Source organism: Grus americana, chromosome 1, assembly GCF_028858705.1.
Source record: "Grus americana isolate bGruAme1 chromosome 1, bGruAme1.mat, whole genome shotgun sequence".
Classification (NCBI taxonomy): domain Eukaryota; kingdom Metazoa; phylum Chordata; class Aves; order Gruiformes; family Gruidae; genus Grus; species Grus americana.
This window is the reverse complement of record NC_072852.1, coordinates 138,111,903-138,132,722: the sequence shown is the minus strand read 5'-3', so window position 1 is coordinate 138,132,722 and position 20,820 is coordinate 138,111,903. Positions and strand designations below refer to the sequence as shown.

Here is a 20,820-nt window from a genome sequence, read left to right as displayed (position 1 = left end):
ATAGCGGAGCTTGCCTGCTGCTGCTGCGGCTGCCAGATGTCATCGTGGATACTCTAATGGGAGAAGGGAGAATGATGCAAATTGTAAACTGAGACTTCCTGTGAACTTTGTTTTGAAGTCAGACCCACAACAGAAGAAGAAAATACACTTCTTTCTTCAGCCCCTCCATAAGAAGAGCTACCTACCAATATTGGGTTTTTTACACTGCCCCTCACTGTAGCCCAAATGAAGTACTTCTCTTCACGGTGCTGTTTTGCCAGAGCATAACTTGATGAAAGCAATAGCTTTTGTATTAGACAAAAGAGGGGGGAATAGTAGACACAGCCTTGTAAAATGTACATACATGCATATACGCATTGTATGTTAAATGTGTATATATACACACACAAAGCTCCATTCAAATCAAAGATGTCCACTGGCTGATCCACTGTCCCTGCATAATGCAGAGCAGTAGTTCTCCAAAATCAGAAATAGCACGGAAAGGATAGCAGGGATATATGTATCAGGGGGAATACTTTCCTCTGTGTGCCTCATTCCACGCTCTCACAAGTGAAAAAAACTCAGAATAAAATTTTGGTTTGCACATGGTTGGTAAAAGGGCTGAAGGCAAGCTCTTCCTGTTGACTTAATTTGAAATTATGGGGATTTAACAATTTTCAGGACAAAGCACAAAGTTATCCCAGCAGTAATCTATCTGTTCATGGACTAGTTTCTGAGGGCCAGGAAAGGCAGGCGATACCTCTGGCACGACACCACGCTGCGCCTCGCGGCTGTGAGTTTGCCCTGCACGGGTCCTGACCGTGAGAGCCCCTCACTAAGGAACGATATTCACCGGGCCAGGAACTGCAAAACCCTACGCACGTGATTGAGAAGACCGTGTAAGTTTTACGATCGCTCTCTTCGGTGCACGTTACTGCTTTCTGCCGGCTTCTGAATTTCCCATAAGTGATTGCACATTCGTGATTTATACATACCTGTTTTGAAACAGCTTAAAGTGGCCATAAGATTTTGTTTCCTCGCAGTCTTTTAGCAATAATTAAACTTAACAGGCTTTAATATTTGAATGCATTTCAAGGGAATGAGGATACACCAGAGGCTGTGGGAAGGGATTTATGCTCTCTGAATGAAAAGAGCACATGGAAATGCTTTTATCCCATTAGCACAGGCACAGAGGCTGCTGTAGTACAGCTGCAGCTGTTGGAGAAGAGCGCGCAGGCTGAGATGAGCTCACGGTTGGGTCCGAATGGGACAAGGATCCTGCTCTCTTTTTAAGGAAAGGTCCTCAAGGGAGAATGAGCTGTTCTCTCTGTAGTCCGCCTCTGCTCTTCTCAAACTTTCTAGGGGTTTAATGTCAAGCAGCTGCTCATAACCAATTTTGGCCCCATCTTGCCCATGAATCATTAACTTTTGTGCAGCATCGCACATCTCGTTAGCACTTTGCATGCCACAACCATCCAATTTAACTCCATGTAACACTTGAGTGAGCAGCCATAACAATGTAAGAGTCTGGAGCACAAGTGACAATCACTGACACACACAGCGTGGAAGCAGTTCTGGCTCCTATCACAGGGACTATATCCTCGGTCATCTGTCTCAGGGAACATTCAAAGACTGAAGGGGTCCTTTTGGTCCATTTCAATACCATAACTGAGATGTTACTCTATGGGATAATGAGGAGTTGCCTTTTCTTACAGTTCTGTCACAGGCTCAGGCTATTTGATCTTTTCTCTGAAGCCTCAGCTCCAGATACCAAGTCATTATGTGAGAACTGAAGATTTATTTTCTTTTTTAAAAGGGATTTAGCCTTTAGACTGTTGCAGAGAGAGAGCTGACAGTCTGACCTGAATATAACCTCACGATTTGAAAGCCAGAGGCTAAAGAAAAGGAATGCAGAATTGTCTTTAACATGTTATGATTTTTAAGCTAAAATATTATGATTGTGAAAGAGGTGGAGCCTGGTAGGAGGTTAATGTTTTTTGAAAGCTGGCCATCCACTGCAGGTAAGAAAAGACCCCCCCTTGTGCTCACAGCAGCCTAGGCAGGGAGCTCCTGGAGGGGTAAATGTGTCCTGCTACAGCTAGAAAGGCTGCTGCAAGCTTCCTTCCTCTGTGGAGCAGATGCAGAGGAGGTTGTGTAAAACACGCTGACTCGCTGGTCAAATACCTGTTGCTTTAAACAGTCTTCTGACCCCATGTCATTCATCAGCTTTAGCTCAGGCTTTGCAGGCTCTTTAAGTGGAAGGGACTACAGAAATCTTCCTTTCTGAAGACAACCCGCAAACTATCCTGTTTCCCACACCCAAGGCAGGTATTAATAAGGCACTAACAAATTACTCACCTATACATTACTTTTTTTAAAATAACATTAATTGTATAGTCAACATTACCAGCATTTCAATTAAGACATTCATTACCTACCCTCCTGACTTTCCCTGCAGCCAAACACTGGCAAACGCTCCTGTATAACTGTACGTGTGTATACAGTTTCTGGGGTTTTCCCTTTTTCACCAGTATTGCAGAGACCGTACGAGCCATGCCAGCCCGCTGTGGGCGCAGGTAAGGGAAGCAGCCGACTGCTGGGGGCAGAGAGGGGTGGCTGCGCCCGGGGGAGGCAGCTCCTCGCCAGCGGGCTGCCGCATCTCAGCCCTTCGTGCCCCTTCCCTCAGCAGCTGGAGCAGCCGCAAGTCCCTTTTCCCAGAGGTCTTGCCTTGGCTCTCCTTTCCAGCTTTTCCCGTTCTCCTGACGCTTTCCCATGGAGGAGCACCCTGACCCCACTCCACTTTGTCCTTCATGAGATGACTTTTGCGTGTAACACTGCTGGCATGATCTGAAAAGGAAGGCAAATGTTCCCTTAACATTAGCTAAAACACTGTAGTTTAGAAGCTTTTTGGGCTTCTTATCATACTACTTCATATTATTTCTTCTTCAGCTTCTACTGCGACACCAAAATGCAAAGCTACAGATTAACAGGGAGCCTTGTATGAGTTAAAGTGGCAAAATGGGCCCCAGTCACTACATGGTTGAAACCCCTGGGTCCTGCACCAGCAGTGATAGCCCTCACCTCCACCCAAAAAAGGGAATAGCAGGAATGAGATCTTAACAGATATATGTGTGTGTGTACACACATACACATAAAACAAAGGGAGCGGTTCGACTAAGCAATTACTGTAGAGCTGTTAAAAAAAATCAGACATAAAAAGTGTAAGCGTAGCACATGCATGTACGGATGGATGCTTGTAGGTATATAATAGCCTGTTATTATGATCATTACTTAAGAACACCTCCCATAATCCTGCTTACTGTAAGGCAGAGCATAATCAGCAAGAAAATCTGTGATCGCATCCAAATTATTCCACCCAAACTACAAAAGCAGCAAGTTCCTGGCACTGCCCAAGACCAAATCCTACCACTTCAAACGCTGTAGCAGATAGATACACATGTTGCTGCTCATTTTTATAGTGAAAATACTGAGTACATCATCCCAGAAACATTCTATTAAAAGTTTTAACAAATTAAACAATTAAGGAAATATCATCAGATAAATCCAACCCTGATGTCCGTAATAGGAATTCAGAGTGTTCCAAGCAGTGAGAGCTATGCAGTCACCACAAGAGTGCTTCCTCACAGAGAGATTTAGAGGGGAAATTACAGGCACATGCAACCCTCTCGTTGCATCAGAAACAGATAATGAGAAGCCACAAATTCTAAAAATTGTTCAGTCTGTGGTGTTGGGAACACCAGGCTAAATACATTGTATCCAGGCACTAACCGACTCTTTCCCCTTCAAAACATAACATTATTTCGGCTTGACGGGCTTGTCAATTCTTGCATCATCCCACCTACCCCAAATCTTGCAGTGAGCATTACAGAGGCATCTGCTGGCTCAGCACTTCCCGTATGATTGGGATCTGTAGGGCAGGTCTTCATTGCACCATGGGGCTTGATACACACAGCTTGCTACTGAAGCTACCGGGGACTTGAACTAGGGTAGCACAGCGAAGATTTACCCAGGGCATGGCAAGAAGCTACATAGGAGCAGCCTAACACCTTGGAGGCACTCACTAGGCTGTGTTTTGCTCAAGTAGACGTGACAATACTGCTTCTGAATTTAAGGTCCCACATGATTTGTCAGCTCAGGTGCCGTGCTGCGCCGCACACCCCCCGAGTCTGGAGGCAGCAGAGGCAGAGCCAGCTCAGACGTCTCTGCTCCAGCAGCACAGGTTGCCCTAAAGAGGTTACTGCAAAACTCTGCTTATCTTGCTTCGCTGCTTAGGACTGGTTTCTCCAAAGGACTGCACGTATCCTACTACATAGCTGTGCACGTGATGCCAACATGACTAGACTAAAGCATTTGACACTGCAGGGCAGAGGCTGGGAAGGCGCTTTGTTTTTTAAACCTAACACGCAGGTCTCGTTGGATGGTCAGAAGACAAGGCCAAGGGAAAAGAAAAAGTTGGTGGATTTAAGATAGTGGGTTAAAAACTCTACAGTTAAAAATTCAGTGGCATCTTTTGTGGGTATAAGAGACGAAGGGAGGAGGAGGGAGGAAAAAACAGTAACAGTATTTCTGGCCTCTATTGCTTTTCTTAGTAAATCAAGCTCTGCTTTTTGAAACACTGTGCGATCTTCTACTAAGCACCTAACGTCTTCTCAGCCTTCCTACATGTTCCCTGTGCTAGTAGTATCTCATGTACTTCCTTGTAAGATGCTTTGAGCCATAACAAATATGAAAGGGGCTACACAAAACCGCATTCTATTCTCTCATATCCTAGTTAAGTTGCAGAGCCAAAATATTGCCCTTGGATGTAAACGTGCAGCTTCGGTCATAGCTATTAGGAATTTTCAGCATGTATCTGCAGGGATAACGTGGGCGTTGATGCTTTCAAACTGCTCAAACATTGGGAGGGGGTAGTGCTTTAGTCTTGGAATAATCTTTAAAAAATGTCTGCATCATACTGTATCCATTTGAAAGCCCTAAACGTTCATATCCGTAGCAGTTATGTAGCCAGAGAGGACCTGTAAAGGTCACCTGCCATGGAAAAGAAATTTCCCAGGACAAAAAGGTCTTAAAATATTTTATTACAGAAATATACTTTTCAGGCCTTAAAACAGATTAAATATATGAGAATTCCTAGAAGTCTATATTGTTCCCCTTAGGGGTGCCAGACTTTATTTACAAAGCCTATATATTGCTATAGCAAGGAGTTTTCATGGATGAAAACTGCTCAGGGCATAATGATGGATAGGCGGATGGCAGTGAATGGAAAAAACCCACAGAGAAGCTCCGCCTGGCTGAATGGCATTAAGATTTCCCCATGGGACTCATATTAGGAGGCAAGATTTTTTCTCTACTGTTTGCTCTAACAATGACATACATACATACATACATAAATGCAATCACCCATAGCACTCAATAATTTATTTGCTTCATCCTGGCCATGAATGTGCTAGAATAATAAACCACCATATGGGTGATAGCACAGTTACTAATAGTGTTTCTACACTATTGTAGCTTTGCAATAAGATAGCTTAATCTTTGGTTCCTTTGAAAGACCAAAAGCAATGGACGTGTACAGCCCCACTTTAATTCATAGTTTCTGTTGTACGTATTTCCTGGTATTAAAGGGCTAGACTGAACCCCATTTTTAACGACTACAATCTCGAGGGCAGAAGTAAATCTAGCAGAACAAGGACTTCTAATTCTAAAGATGCTAATGGCTATTACCCACATGTGTGTAAATAATTAATTGTTTTCTTGTTATCAAGTTCAGGTTTTTCATTCTTTGGTTAGTGAACCCAAGGGTCATTTTTTCCATGAGAAATAGAAACATTTAGGATTCCATCTTCCTATCCCATAACTAATTTATAGGCTCTCATGGCGTCAGGTGCAAAGATTCAAGATTCAATTCATCACCCCAGGCAATTCTCACTTTAAAAGACAGTGCAGGTATTCTGCAGAAATAAATGAAGGGAAACATTAATGATGTAAAACCAACAGTAGTATCCCCTACGGAGGTCACATCTTTCAAATTCATAGAGACACATCAAGATATAGAATGTCTTTTGTACTGATCTGGAAAGACCATAAAGCCCTCTAATGATCTCCTACAGAAAAAAAATAGAGAGAATTAATACCACATTTTTCACACTGAACAGTATCGACTACAGCTGGTTGTTTTTTCTTGGCCTGCTTTTTCTCAACTAACTGGTTGTTTTTTTTTTTTTTTTACTTTTACCTTTCTCAATTTGATCTAGCATTTCCCAAGCCTACAGCTCTCTAGAAAGATGACAGCACAGAAATAGCGTAATAGGAAGAGTCAGATACCTGACTGAAACAAAAATAAAACATAGGCATTTTTGTCCCATTTCCACTTTTTCCAGCTAGATCACCAGTCACATAAATATTTACTTTCTGTGCATGTTCAGCTTAATGGCTGCATTGTTAATGACTACAATAGTGTTCAAATAGCTGTGTCATCTTTTCAATAAATCTCCACCTGCTCCCCCAATATGTCTCCCTGGGACTGATTCCAGGAGACATCTTCTCATAGATGAGAAAGGATCATCTGTGGAAGATGTTTAGTGCTCTGATCATGAACACTAGAGACCTTCTTGGTCAAAACACTGAACCTCTGTCTTTATTTTCCTTTCTGTAAAATGGGAGCACTTTCTACATATTTCCTTATACTGAAAATCACCATGTAAATGCAAGTTAATTATAGTGTTATTACTTGAATACTTCTGGGAGGATGACTGATTATGGGGATAGATCAACACAATGAATTCTTTGTCCAATACAAGACATCATTTTGCTCTTTGAAAGTACATAGTAAGCACTTAAATGGAAAACTGTAGTACAGTAGAAAAGATGTTCACTCTTAAGACTTGCAATCTAAGCATCTTATGAAAACATTGCTCATACCACTGCACCATATTTTGCTTCTTTATTGCATTTATTTGAATTCAGTGCTTAAGCTAAGAACTCAAAAAAACCTTAGAAAAAGTGTCTTAGAACTGTTGAAAATAGGTGCTGCAATTAGATCTTTCCAGACAAAAACACGTTATATATTAACAAACAATTTGTGCTGTTAATTGTTAGTTTCAAACAGTGATTCATACTTTTGGATGTTTCTCCTGTTTATAGACTTTTGCACTCTATTTGTGTAGGGATGGTATTTTATTTTCTTGAAATGTCAAGATAGTTCTTCAGACTTTAACATTATAATGATACCAAATTTAGGTCATCGAAGGAGAGATTACTCTCACTTATATTTTTAATGTTGCAGTTAGGGGTTAAATCTAAGCATGTGAGCTTCTGCCATAGTGGAGAAAGACACGAACCTCCAGAAGGCGCAGTCAAAAGACTTATCCATTAGAATTTACTATGAAACTACCTAGCCTTTCGATTCATTGAGGTTAGCAGAGATAAATCCCCACTTTTAACTAGTTTTTCAAGATGGATATCAGAAGGACAGTAATGAGGAGTACCATAAAGCATACTAATAATATGGATCTACCAAAAGACAGAATGGAGACCAAGCACAGTTACCTCCACTGATGTTCCAGAGTAGGTAAGGCTGAAGTTACAACCTGCTGTTGGAAAAGGTTCCTTCTGAATTTAGAGGGAACAGAGTTTCCAGAGCTGCTGTCCATAGCTAAAATACATGTAAAATATCCAAACTTCAAATACTGAAACCACCCCAAGAATCAACATTTAAGGGTGTAATTTATAAGCTGCTTTCTTTTATGTTTTTCAGCCATTAAAACCTGAGTTTTCCTAGATATAGTCATTACTCATCCAAACAGCCATCTTCAGTTATTACATTACATCTGTAGACTGCAGTAACTTCAGTGGCAGCTCCGTCAGTATATGTTTAGGCTAAAAAAGATTTTACCCATCAGTTTATTTGTGCTTAGGTTAGAAATATTGGTAGCATCTGCATTAACACTATATGGCAACTGCAGATAGCTGCTGAGTTTTTTTGAAGGCTCTGTGAAGATTAAAATTGCTCTTTTTTAGCCTAATATATTTGAAGTACTATATGTCAAGGCAATTTCCAACACTCCATATTTCAAGGCATGAAATTCTTATATTATGACGGTAAACATTACAGCTTAAATAACCTTAAAGGTTAGCTTTTCACAAAAGGATTCAACACAAATTCATACCATTCATCTCAAATTTACAGTATTTTCAGAAATGTAATAAAAATGTTTTTATAATTACATACAGAGTACTTCTTTCGTTTAGTGACCTGAGTTGAAGGGATGATTTGTACTACAAACAGAAGCATGAAGTCAAGTGAACAATACCAAAAAAATAATCCTCTAAATAAGAGGCCAGACTGCTGCTAAAGTCTACAAGGATGGATTGAGCATAATAAAGCCTTTGAGAGGATGTAAGAAATAACAAGGCATTGGCAGGCAAATAGACCAAGGAAGCTTCCTGGGTCTTTTCCACTAATAAATTCTCTCTGTTTTGGCAAGAGATATCTGTAATTTGTAAGTGATTTTGATCTCAGGGAATCTTTCCTTTATTTCTGTAATGAGAGAAGACTTCCTATGTGAGAGGCTGTGATATCATTCCCCTGGGTGGAAAGCCAGGGTAGCATCCGATGCTCATGCAGTGACTGGTACTGATTCCAAACACCGATCATACTTCTCCTCAGAAACCAAGCAGAAAATCATAATGTTATGCCCGAAGATAATAGAAAATATAAGGTCATAAATCACTCCCTGTTCTGCTCAGTGGTCAATTCCAAAAACCACAAACAGAGTGTTTTCTCCTTGTCACCACCAGCAGCTCTTACGCCAGCTATCATGACGGCAAGGACAGTAATTGCACACAGTGCACAGGTTATTTGCACTTCTGTAATGCCAGAGAGGTAGAGTTTCTGGTGTAATCAATAAAAGAACTTCTTCCCACTAAAATCAAACATTTCATAACAGGATTTTCCTTTTAAAAAATAAAAATAAGTACACAGTGAACATTTCCATCTACATATCACTGTGGATATTTTGCAGCAGTGAAAGAGGTACAGCAAAGAATCTAATGGGGAAAATTTCTAAGCATCTCCTAGTCTCACTGGGAGTCAGTCCTCAGACAGGCTAGCTTTTGAAAACAATATTTGATAGTATTCAAGGAATTTTAAAACATATCTCTACACAGAAAATTGATTTTTACTTGTAAAATAAATTAGCTGCAGACTAGCAAGCCTTTAAACAAAACATTAGGAGACACATTGTTAGGAGAGATGAAGTCCTGCTCAGCAGGTTACTCAACTACAAAGGCATACTTAAATTGTGCTTATCCTGATTCCATGTGGGCTCCTGTGGAGAGATTCCTGGGGCTGTGGACATTTGGAACTTATCAATCAGATAAAACCATCCGCAGTTCTTAAAAAACATACTCTGTGCTCAATGTGATTTTGGCACAAATCTGTTATTTAATATCATACCTGAACCAGGTTACAAATAGTCTGGGCTCTGCCCTCTAATGAAGATGCTATGTTACCTCAGGTGTTCTGCACAAGGCTAAACAGTTTTTAACTAACTTCCCTCATTAGAGCAATTATTAAGGTCTTAGCTTTAACAAGCTATGGAAAACAGCTATTGAGAAACCTGTACTTGCTTGGAAAAAAATCTCAGGGGTGGGAAGACAGGCACCAATGCCTCATGATGTGCTTCTGGCTAATTAAGATGTTGACTGAGCCTACGTTAATCATGGTCCATCAGACTATGTTTGATTAACATGTAAATTGGTAAACTCTCTTCTGCAATTGCCCTACCATCTGAGCTCTAATTACGGGCCTTAGAACAGACAATGACTGGACTTGTAATTTAGATTGTTCAGTTGGGGAAATTATTTTCTGGCAGCGAGAAAGAATTGTGGAGTGCATATGTATATTGTTTCAAAATACACATGAATACATTAGATAAACACTATAGATAAGCATAAACAATGTGGAAGTTTAAAGATATCTCAGCAAAAGGACTTAATATAAGTGGTACATAACAAAAGGAAAGCGTTTCTTCCGCCAGATTATTTTCTCAGAGGCAACAGCTCTATGCAATTGATGAAGAGAGGTAGGTACATTTAGAAACCAGTTCAAATCATATAAGATAGCAATTATGCCAAATTAGGTGAATAGAGTAGAACAGAATAATAGATAACCTGAAAAGCATTGTTGGGTACAATCTCTTTTAGTCTGAACACATATAAACAGAACTTAGAATAACCTTAGGAAAATATGTCATATTGAGATGACCTAAGCTATAATGAGCATGCCTGATGTTTCCTATTGACTGGTCCTAGATGTTACCAGCTCAGCATCTTACCAAGGCCACCTGAATCAGTCCAAGGGGACTTTGTCTCCCCTTGGCTAGAGATTTATCCAGAATTTGAATAATTGAGGTAAGATCTATCATTCTCTCTCTTGATTACAAAGCAGTTCAGTGTCCTAACTTCAGAATTCAAATTAGATGCCTTCAGAAGATAGGATAAAAACACTTTCCCCCTTCCTTCCTGCTTTCTTTCTTCCCCTATTACCATAATGAACAGGAACACTTTAATTTTGGTCCATAAATGACTCAGCTCTTTTTCTTTAAGAGTAATGGCATAATAAAAAGATGTAAAAAAATGAGTAGCTATTCAAATTGTGGGTAGCTGTCTGTAGACAAGCTAACTGTGCAAGGTGGCACTGTAGCCAGTGATGATCTAAGTCAACATGAGCAGTGGAGCCTGAAGAGCTGTTGAGCTGCCCAGCCAAGATGGTTCAGGGGCCTAGCATCATTCCAGATGCCCTGGCAGAGCCACTTCTCCAGAAAGACAATGTACCCACACGTCCTGTGTCACCTCTCAGTCCCACGTGGATGTTTAAAGTGCTTTCATGCATCTGTATTGGCACTAAATACCTGCGCGTGGGCAGCTGATTTGAGCCATAGATGTCAGCTGTCATTTGAGCTGAATCACATGTAGACATTTGCATGTAGATGCCCAAGTCTTAGAGTCTATCTGGAACTGAATTGCACCCCAGCTGTACTGTACATGCTCCCAGCCTTCACCATGTCATTCTCTCAGCGTCTACTGACATTTCAAAACCATTTTGCTAGGCAATTGATTAACTTAGACTACAAAAAGGAGTGGAGTACAGAAACAGCCTTATAAAAGGGAATAGCACCCAGCACAAAGTCTAATATATGGCCTTGAAAATGCAAGAAGCAAAAAAGTCACTGACAGGACTTCCAAAAGACAAGCGATGTCTCTTTGTAGGGCAGTACGCTAGTATCGACAAAGTGCATTCATCTCTTCCACAGCCTGGAAGAAAACAGGCCACAAGGGCATCAGTGATTGCCCAATGCTGACCCAGTTAAACTCAATAGAAAAAACCCAGAAGTTAAAACTGTGATCCAAGTCATAGAATCGTAGAATGACAGAACAGTGTGGGTTGGAAGAGACCTTAAAGACCATCTAGTTCCAACCCCCCTGCCATGGGCAGGGACACCCTCCACTAGACCACGTTGCCCAAAGCCTCATCCAACCTGGCCTTGAACACTTCCAGGGATGGGGCATCCACAACCTCTCTAGGCAACCTGTTCCAGTGCCTCACCGCCCTCACAGTAAAGAATTTCTTTCTAACATCTCATCTAAATCGACCCTCCTTCAGCTTGAACCCATTACCCCTTGTCCTGTCACTACACTCCCTGATAAACAGTCCCTCACCATCTTTCCTGTAGGCCCCTTCAGGTACTGGCAGGCCGCAATTAGATCTCCCTGGAGCCTTCTCTTCTCCAGGCTGAACAACCCCAACTCCCTCAGCCTGTCCTCACAGGAGAGGTGCTCCAGCCCTCTGATCAGCTTCGTGGCCCTCCTCTGGACTCGCTCCAACAGCTCCATGTCTCTCTTGTACTGGGGCCCCCAGAGCTGGACGCAGTACTCCAGGTGGGGTCTCACGAGAGCAGAGCAGAGGGGCAGGATCACCTCCCTCAACCTGCTGGTCACACCTCTTTTGATGCAGCCCAGGACACAGTTGGCTTTCTGGGCTGCAAGCGCACACTGCCGGCTCATGTTGAGCTTCTCATCAATCAACACCCCTAAGTCCTCCTCAGGGCTGGTCTCCATCCATTCCTCACCCAGCCTATAGTCATGCTTGGGATTGCGCCTACCCACGTGCAGGACCTTGCACTTGGCCTTGTTGAACTTCATGCAGTTTGCACGGGCCCATCTCTCCAGCCTGTCAAGGTCCCTCTGGATGGCATCCCTTCCTTCCAGCATGTTGACCACACCACACAGCTTGGTGTGTCCTAACATAAGCTCCATCCCCATCCCCGCGCCTACTGGGACTACTTTGGGAGGGGTGCAGAGGCAGTCAAATTCCATTGTTCCTTCATTTGCCACCTGAGAATGCTCTGAAAGCCCTTGGAGTCCCGGAGTCTCAGCTTACACCACTTCTACAACTGGTTGCACTGGATAAGAAGGACCAGAGCAGAAAAAAAGCTTCACACATTTTTCTAATGTAGGTGAGTTTTGACTGACAGGTTGACCCTTAGCTTCCTTTATTTATCACTGAATTATGATACTCTGGTTCATGGAAGTAAAAATAATCCATCTCTTTTCTGTCTGCACGTAATCCAGAAAACTTCAAAAGCTCTTACAAATCTACATAGATGACAGCTAATAATGTACTGGGCTTGGACAGACTCAGGTATGGTTGGAAGCTAATAGTACTTTCCCCTTAGGAAATCACTGGTGGTCTTTCCCAAAGTGTCAGCCAAAATACCATTAACATTTCAGTCAAACTTTTAATTGGATAAGACCACACGTCTCAATAATTTCATTCTGCATCAACTATGAGACCTTGACAGACAGCATCCTGCCCAGTCTGCCACACCATGTGGGCTGAATTTTAACTTATAATGGACCACAAGTCAATCTCTTAAACCCTGGAAGTTTATCATGGAAATGGATACTACTTTTCTAAAAGACTGAGATTTCTAAGATAAAAGATACCTACTACATGCAACCAGAGCGGACAACATGCTTGTAAATGTTACAGCTTTTCAAAGACAAAGGGACATGGACATACATCACTGAAACACTTTCTGGGAAGACGGTGGGATACTTGTGAGCTTTGCAAACCTCAGCCATATATTGTTACCATGTCCCACCATTCTTCTGCTTAAATCGTCCCGCAGTTGATCTCCTACTCAGCAGTTCGATTTCTCTCTGTTTGCATTGGATTTAAAAACCAAGCAAATCCCAAGCTACGGAACACGCTGTACTTCTAAGATGCTGGAGGATGTGCGCAACAGAAAGATGCATCAGCAATCATGCAGAATTTCACCAAAAGGTTTTGAAAATTTCATAGATGCATTTAGAAACTATAAGTATCATTTAAATATATATGACAAAAAACCGCAGCCTGTTCTATATTCTGTTATTTCATGAGTAAAAATGACTGAAGTAGTATCTAAAGTACTTTCACGGCAATTAAAAAAAAGAAATAAATGAAGATGATTTCGAAGCAACATTCAAAAATCTCTTGTTTTGTGTCAAATGGGAACTGTATTCTCTAATTCCTATCTTGTTCCACCAGACTGGACCTCCTGCTGCTTACTGTTTGTAAAATGGCAGCTTCCCATGAGAGCTCAGATGTGTTTTCTTCAGTTAAGGATAAGAAAAGTAGAACTCTTCTACACTGTGTTTAGCATGATTCACGGTGACATTCGCTTCAGGTAGTTATTTCTAGGAAGATGGATAGCCATAAGCTCTAAGCATAGGCTTTGTGAATCCTCTGTGTGCTAACGAACATAGAAGATGCATGATGTTAGCATGTATCTTTACGAGTTTGTTCAAACAACAACTCTTACAGTGATGCAAGCAAGAGTACAAATAAAATAATACTAACAAAACCAGCTTGAAAATAATCTGCAGTGTGCCAACTGCATTTTAATAAATTGCCACTAATTTTTATACGTGCATATATAAGCATGTATGTATATAGCATAGAAAACACACTTTTTTTTTTTCTTTGCTATATGGTCTTTATGTGACATCTGGACTAAGAAATGTGACAAAGCTCACAAAAAAATGCACCAAATTGCAGCACAGCACCAGTATGGCAGCTCCAACCATACAATTGCTTTTACAGAATTGTGTATGTGTTTCAAGAAGCAATATTACATTTTTCATGTACCTAAAACTTCCAGTTGTGACAAATAGCTCATAGCTAATGACTGCTGGAGTATCTTTAGATTGCTCTAATTTTATAAGTAAATGGATGTTATGTTTATTTATATGTGCTTCCCTCCACCTTTGGAATTAATTTTGTTCTGCTTTAACTTAATGAAAGACATTTATAGGCAAGATTTACTTTTTTATGTGTAAATGTGATATTGGTAGTGATCTTTCATTTACAATTAGAGGCCCTTTTTTAAACAATAATGGACATATAAAAGTATATGTATTTCTGCTTTATTAAAAAAATGATAGGATAGACACTTTTCTGTTTCAGGCAGTTAGTTTTAGGGTTCTCTTGCGTAACAACTTTAGTGTAGTTCCTTTACCATCTACTTGTATAGATATAATATCGGTTGTGAGTTCTTTTAAGTTAGATGCCCATTTGTTATTCAAAATCACATTTGAAAACTTAGAATTCATGAAAACTAGGAAAGAAATAGCAGGAAATATATATTTCTCTCTCTGTAATTGAAAGGATGTTATTGAACAGTTTAGAAACACTGAAACAAAGTAATTTTTCCACTAGAGAACTAAGGAGCCTTAACTGCTGTATCAATAATCAGAGAACACATCCTGCCTTGTCTTCTTGCAATGAAACCAAAGATGTGAAAGTAATAAACACTGCATGCTGGAGATACTGTACCTTTGTCTACAGAAACCCAGGAAAAGCCTAACCTGAAATATCAGTTCGTTGTCATTTGCCAGAACTGACAGTTATTACTGGAAGTAGGGGGGAGTACGTGATGAAGACCACACTAAATTAACTTTTATTCTCAATGGGAGGAGTAGCTCATAGTTGTGGTGGTATTTCAAGGGTCATGGCCATGTCTAGTGGTGTAGCACGAAGAGATGAATTATGTTTCCTGTGTTTCTAAAACTGTTAATAAGCTGAAGAGAGAGAATGTTTTCATCATTCTTCTTGAAATACTGCTGTCAAGAGTCTACCACATTCTTATATTAAATCAGTGAAATTGTCTATCCTTGGGCGCCTCTAACAAATCTCATTAGTGGTTGTTTTAATGGAGATTTTTGTTTTTAACCCAAAAGAGAACCATAGTAACTGTGCACTTCCTAAACCATTTCATTCATGAATGGGAAATGAGTCTCTAAATCTTTACTCACATGAGTAACCACATTGATATCCTTGGGCCTTCCATTATTAAGAGCTAGAACTGTGAGTATAAATTTGCAGGATTTGGATGTGGCACTTCATTACTTCATAAGAGTGAAATTTGTAGCTGAAATCAATAGTTAAGCATGTGAGGCATATAAAAGATACACATTCTTTCATGGAGGTCTGATTGCAATGCATCTCTCAATTTTGTTTCGGCATCAACAAATAAGCATATCATTGTAAAGAGACGTACAGACTACAGGCAGTAATTACAAAGACACATTTTAGATAGACATTCCACCCTCAATAGGGGAGTTGGGAATAGTCCACCAGAAAGAACGGAATAAGAGTGAAAAAGGTCAAAGCTTCTTGAAAAACTAACATACTAAGTCACAGACCAAGTTTTTGGTTCTCTGTCAATCAGCAGTGTAACTGTTGTCAATCATTCCCCCTTACCTTGTTCGTGATTTTTGAATGGCCACAAAAGAAACTTTTGTTGGTAATTATGGTCTTTACAATTCTTCTGAGTCACAGGCAGGATTTTCATAGCCTGCCTGTGGAATAGACATGGTATGCCCCAAGCTGCGCTCACGTATGGCCAACCAATTCAAGCTAAAGTTTCCCACGATAATATGAAAGGAAATAAAAGACTCTGACAAATACAAGTCACTATTCTAGAAATAACAAGAAGAGGGGAAAGGGACAGGATACCCAGGATCTTCTGGTTTTCTTTTCCTTCCCCCCACCCCCCCCACCCCCCCCCCCAAAGAGGATAAATCTGTTAACTCCCTCTTTGGAAGGGTGCAGTTAGACAGGATATGCACCTGTGCATCCTGAATCTTCTGAAAGAGTATTTGTATTCTCTGCCTAACCACATGCTTCCTGTTACACTGATCAGGAGCATTCTGCTAAAAATTAGTGCCAAGAATTAATGCTCCTTCATTTATTTTTTAATTCCAGAGTTCCCCCAGGATTTTTTCCTTTCCCCAAATATTTCCACCCTCCACAGATACATTTTTGTTTTGTTTTCTTTGGCTATCAGTTCAAGTGACCTATCTTGTCCCTGCTGAAAATGCAAAGAAAAGATTTGTGAGAGAAGGTTCTCACATAAAACCCAGTTTTGGAGTTGACCCAGCAGAGTGACAAATCCGATAACATCAAAGGCAGAACATCTGAAACCGGGATTTCGGCAAAACAGCTTTTTCAACAAATTGCAGCCTCTACAAATTTACCCATTTCTAAACAGCCGAGTCCGTTTATTTGCTTATTTTCCTAGCTTCACCGAAAGAAAGGCTGAAACAACTTTGGAAAAATAACAGCAAAGTTGTTCAACGGAAACCAGCCCCTCTACTGTAAACAGTGCCTCTCCCCAAACTATGCAGCTGCACAAAGCAGAGACAATGCAGGGGACCCTCAACATCATTAACCAACTTCCCTTCCTCACCAAACAGTCACTTTGATAAAGCAATTACAATAGCATCATGGAACAGTAGAACAAGGGAAAAAAAAAAAAATAACCTTACCAGCTTCTCCTACAGTATATAGCTGAAAGGAAAACAAAACCCCCAGCTGCCGTATCGCATGCAATTGGTCTCCCAGAATGAATTGACTGAAAGAACTATGAAAGGCTAAAGTCTTTCGGCCCCTCTGTTCAGCCTCTCTTCAGCTCCCTCTCTCCGAGCCTCCTCACAAAGCCATTCTCCTACTCCCTAATCCTCGCACAGGAAAAAGCAGCACACACCAAATGACTTCAGCAGAAGCGATTCTCCCGGGGGGTGGGGGAAGAGATGCTGCTGCCACTCAGCCCCCCCTCCCCCGGCTCCCCGCCGCACGGCCATCCGCAGGGAGGGTATCCAAACAAGCTCGCCGGGCACTTGGGCAGCACACCCCGAACACAGACGGTGCGTCGGGACAAGGCACGGAAAAGTGCACATCTCCATTCATCACCCTCTCAGCCGCTAATTTCTGAAATGAGCACACCCCTGGGTACTTGCAAGAGTTCCCCGCGTGCATCTCAGCTAGCCCGCACTGAAGTAGTTAGCCTTTTTTTTTTGTTCTTTTTAAATTAGCTACGTGACTTCCTAAGCTGTTGTTGGGCCTAAGATTTTTCTTTTTAACAAAGAACATGTAAATAAACCTTAAATATTTCAAACAGCAAAATAACAACAAAGATGTTCCCCTAGAAAATCAATAATAAGAAGTATAAGGAAAAAGAGCCCAACAGAAATCAATAGCATTAGGAATCACCAAATTAAATGCAATATAGAAAAACCACTGGTGCCTCCCTGAAATGCTTTTGATAGCTAAAATCAGAACAAACAATTGCATTTTTCACAACGAAAGAAGATTTCTATCTACGCTCCCAGTTTATGTAAAAAGAGACAGCATTTTATTCACACGATTTGTCTTGAAAGCATGCCATAGATATTGAGATAACATCCCCTGCATATTCGCTAGTTTTCAAGAAAGCATTAAATCTTTGTTAAAGAAGTGCTGTTGTCATATTAGTTTTTAATGCACGCTTTACCTCTCTGTGAGACGTGGAAACTCAGAAACAGACAGCTGCCACAAAGTAAATCAAAGACCTAGAAAAGCAGTTGGCATAATTTCACATCTTAAATGATGGCTGTGAGCCTTCCAGTAATAATTTATAAGGAGACTTCCTCCTGCTTGTTCCTCTGCTCGGCAGCATGCTGTTTGAGCCTTTCAAACAAAATAAATAGACTTCAAACCACCAGCTTCACACACACTAACACTTACCAATGCTATTTCAACCTGACACAAGCTGACTTTGTTCCTCTGTGACCCTGGACAGAAAACTGAGGTGACAGTTTGATGGATGAGATCTTTTTCCACAATATGGGTTGTGACTTCATGGCTCTGTCTCCCCATTATTGCTTAGCTGAAGGAGGAGACAGGAGCAGAGGAGGATCTTTCACCATACAGAAACATTTTAACAGTGAAAATGAACCAAACGTGCAATAAATGCCCGGAACACCTTTTTCCTACCTCAAAATTGGGAAGTTGGGGGAATCCCTTTCCACTTTTGTTGGAGTTAGGGTGTAAGAGGATAAGGAAGAGGCTCCAGGAAGAGGAATTAATCCCAATGGTTTACTCCAAATTGTATTTTAGTTTAATAAAATGGCAACATCAGCAGAGAACAAAGGAAGGAAGGAAAGGAATTCTATTTGCTTCATTTATAACCAAAGAACACTTGGACTGTGAATTTTGTGAACTCTTACCTATGCTGATTTAATTACTTAACCAGGAATCTTGGACAATTCTTTACTGGACAAAGGCCTTACTGCAATAACCTGAGGCAAACAATTGCAATGCAAAGTCTTATATTTATTACCTAAAAATAAAAAATCATAAAATATCAGAAGATTCATATATACATATAAAAATTGGTATCTGCAAATTCAGCATCTTAAATGCAAATTCTCTGCTAAAATGAGTTCTGAAATCTCTTTACAAGATTAACATATTTAACATAAAACCTGCCAGATTTCACAGAACTCTCCACAAAGAAATTGCCTTTCCGTGAAAGATTGAAAAAAGGAAGATGGTGAATGAACTCTGAAATGTAAGGCTCCGCCTCCATAGCCTTAAGGTCATTAACAGACACCCTAACATGTGAAGTCAGCCTCTTCTTTCCTTAGAAAAGGACACAGGTTGCTAATATCTTTATGTCTTTGTTTCTGCTTGTTCATCTAATCAGATGGGTTCATTGTGATAATGCTGGAGTACATCATGTAGATGCCCACGTACCCAAGAATCAGGCCATTGAGGAACATCAGAACAACCAGCAGTTGGATCAGGCTGCTAGGATTAAAGTGGCTCAGGTGGACTGGGACTGGCAACACAAGGATGAATTATTTATAGCTTGATGGGCCACGACACCTCAGATCATCAAGGAAAAGATACACACCTCCCCCCCACCCCTCCCTTCTTCCTGGGCTCAACCTCACTCCCGATTTCTCTACCTCCTCCCTGCCAGCGGCACAGGGGGACAGGGAATGGGAGGTGCAGTCAGTTCATCACACGCTGTCTCTGCTCCTCCTTCCTCCTCAGGGGGAGGACTCCTCACACTCTGCCCCTGCTCCAGTGTGGGCTCCCTCCCACAGGAGACAGTCCTCCATGAACTTCTCCAGTGTGAGTTCTTCCCATGGGCGACAGTTCTTCACAAACTGCTCCAACGTGAGTCTCTCCCACGGGGCGCAGACCTTCAGGAGCAGACTGCTCCAGCATAGGTCCCTCACGGGGTCACAAGTCCTGCCAGCAAACCTGCTCTAGCGTGGGCTCCTCTCTCCACAGGGCCACAGGTCCTGCCAGGAGCTTGCTCCAGTGTGGGCTTCCCATGGAGTCACAGGCTCCTTCAGGTGTCCCCACCTGCTCCGGCATGGGGTCCTGCACAGGCTGCAGGTGGATATCTGCTCCACATCAACCTCCATGGGCTGCAGGGGGACAGCCTGCCTCACCATGGTCTGCTCCATGGGCTGCAGGGGGATCTCTGCTCTGGTGTCTGGAGCACCTCCTCCCCCTCCTTCTGCACTGACCTTGGTGTCTGCAGGGCTGTTCCTCTCACATATTCTCACTCCTCTCTCTGGCTGCAAAAACTGGCCCTAGTTTGTTTTTTTTTTGCTTCTTAACTCTGTTACCCCACAGGCGCTACCACTGTTGCTGATGGGCTTGGCCTTGGCCAGTGGCAGGTCCATCTTGGAACCAGCTGGCATTGGCTCTATCGGACATGAGGGCTTCAAACAGCTTCTCACAGAAGCCACCCCTGTAGCTGCGCCACTACCAAAACCTGGCCACGCAAACCCAGTACAATGGTATAGAATAAGGGGTGGATATTGTCCTGGTTTTTGGCTGGAATAGAGTTCACTTTTGTCCTAGTAGTGGGTATAGTGCTGTGTTTTGGATTTAGGATGAGAATAATGCTGATAACACACTGATGTTTTGGTTGTTGCCAGGCAATGTTTACACCAAGTCAGGGACTTTTCAGCTTCTCACACAGCCCTGCCAGCGAGGAGGCTGGAGGTGCACAAGAAGCTGGGAGGGGGCACAGCCAGGACAGCTGACCCAAACTGGCCAACGGGATATTCCATACCATACGATGTCATGGTCAGTATATAATTTGGGGAAGCTGGCCAGGGGCAGTGACCATGGCTTGGGAACTAGCTGGGCATTGCTGTTCTGCGAGTGATGACCAATTGTGCTGTGCCTCGTTTTGCATATTATTATTATTATTATTATTATTATTATTATCTTCCTTTTCTGTCATATTAAACTGTCTTCATCTCAGCCCATGAGTTTTACCTTTCCCCCCCCATTTCTCTCCCCCATCCCAGTGGGGGGAGGGGTAGTGAGCAAATGGCTGTGAGGTTGTTTTAGCTGCCTGCCCAGTTAAGCCACAACAGTGTCAAATCTCTGATTTTATGGGTGCATACTGAGGCCAAATGACC

At 41.7% G+C, this 20,820-nt stretch overlaps 1 protein-coding gene across 2 annotated transcripts in view; it reads right to left on the bottom strand.

Annotated features, from left to right (window-relative positions):
• MID1 (midline 1) overlaps positions 1-20,820 on the bottom strand; it is a 272,856-nt gene that overhangs the window by 187,154 nt on the left and 64,882 nt on the right. Inside the window, exon 1 of one of the 2 annotated variants that reach the window (XM_054846060.1) lies at positions 16,876-17,013. The exons of the other annotated variant lie outside the window; for it this stretch is intronic. The gene's annotated coding sequence lies outside the window, so the exon portion shown is untranslated. Of the gene's footprint in view, positions 1-16,875; positions 17,014-20,820 lie in introns of those variants that run through there. 2 annotated transcript variants of the gene reach the window in all.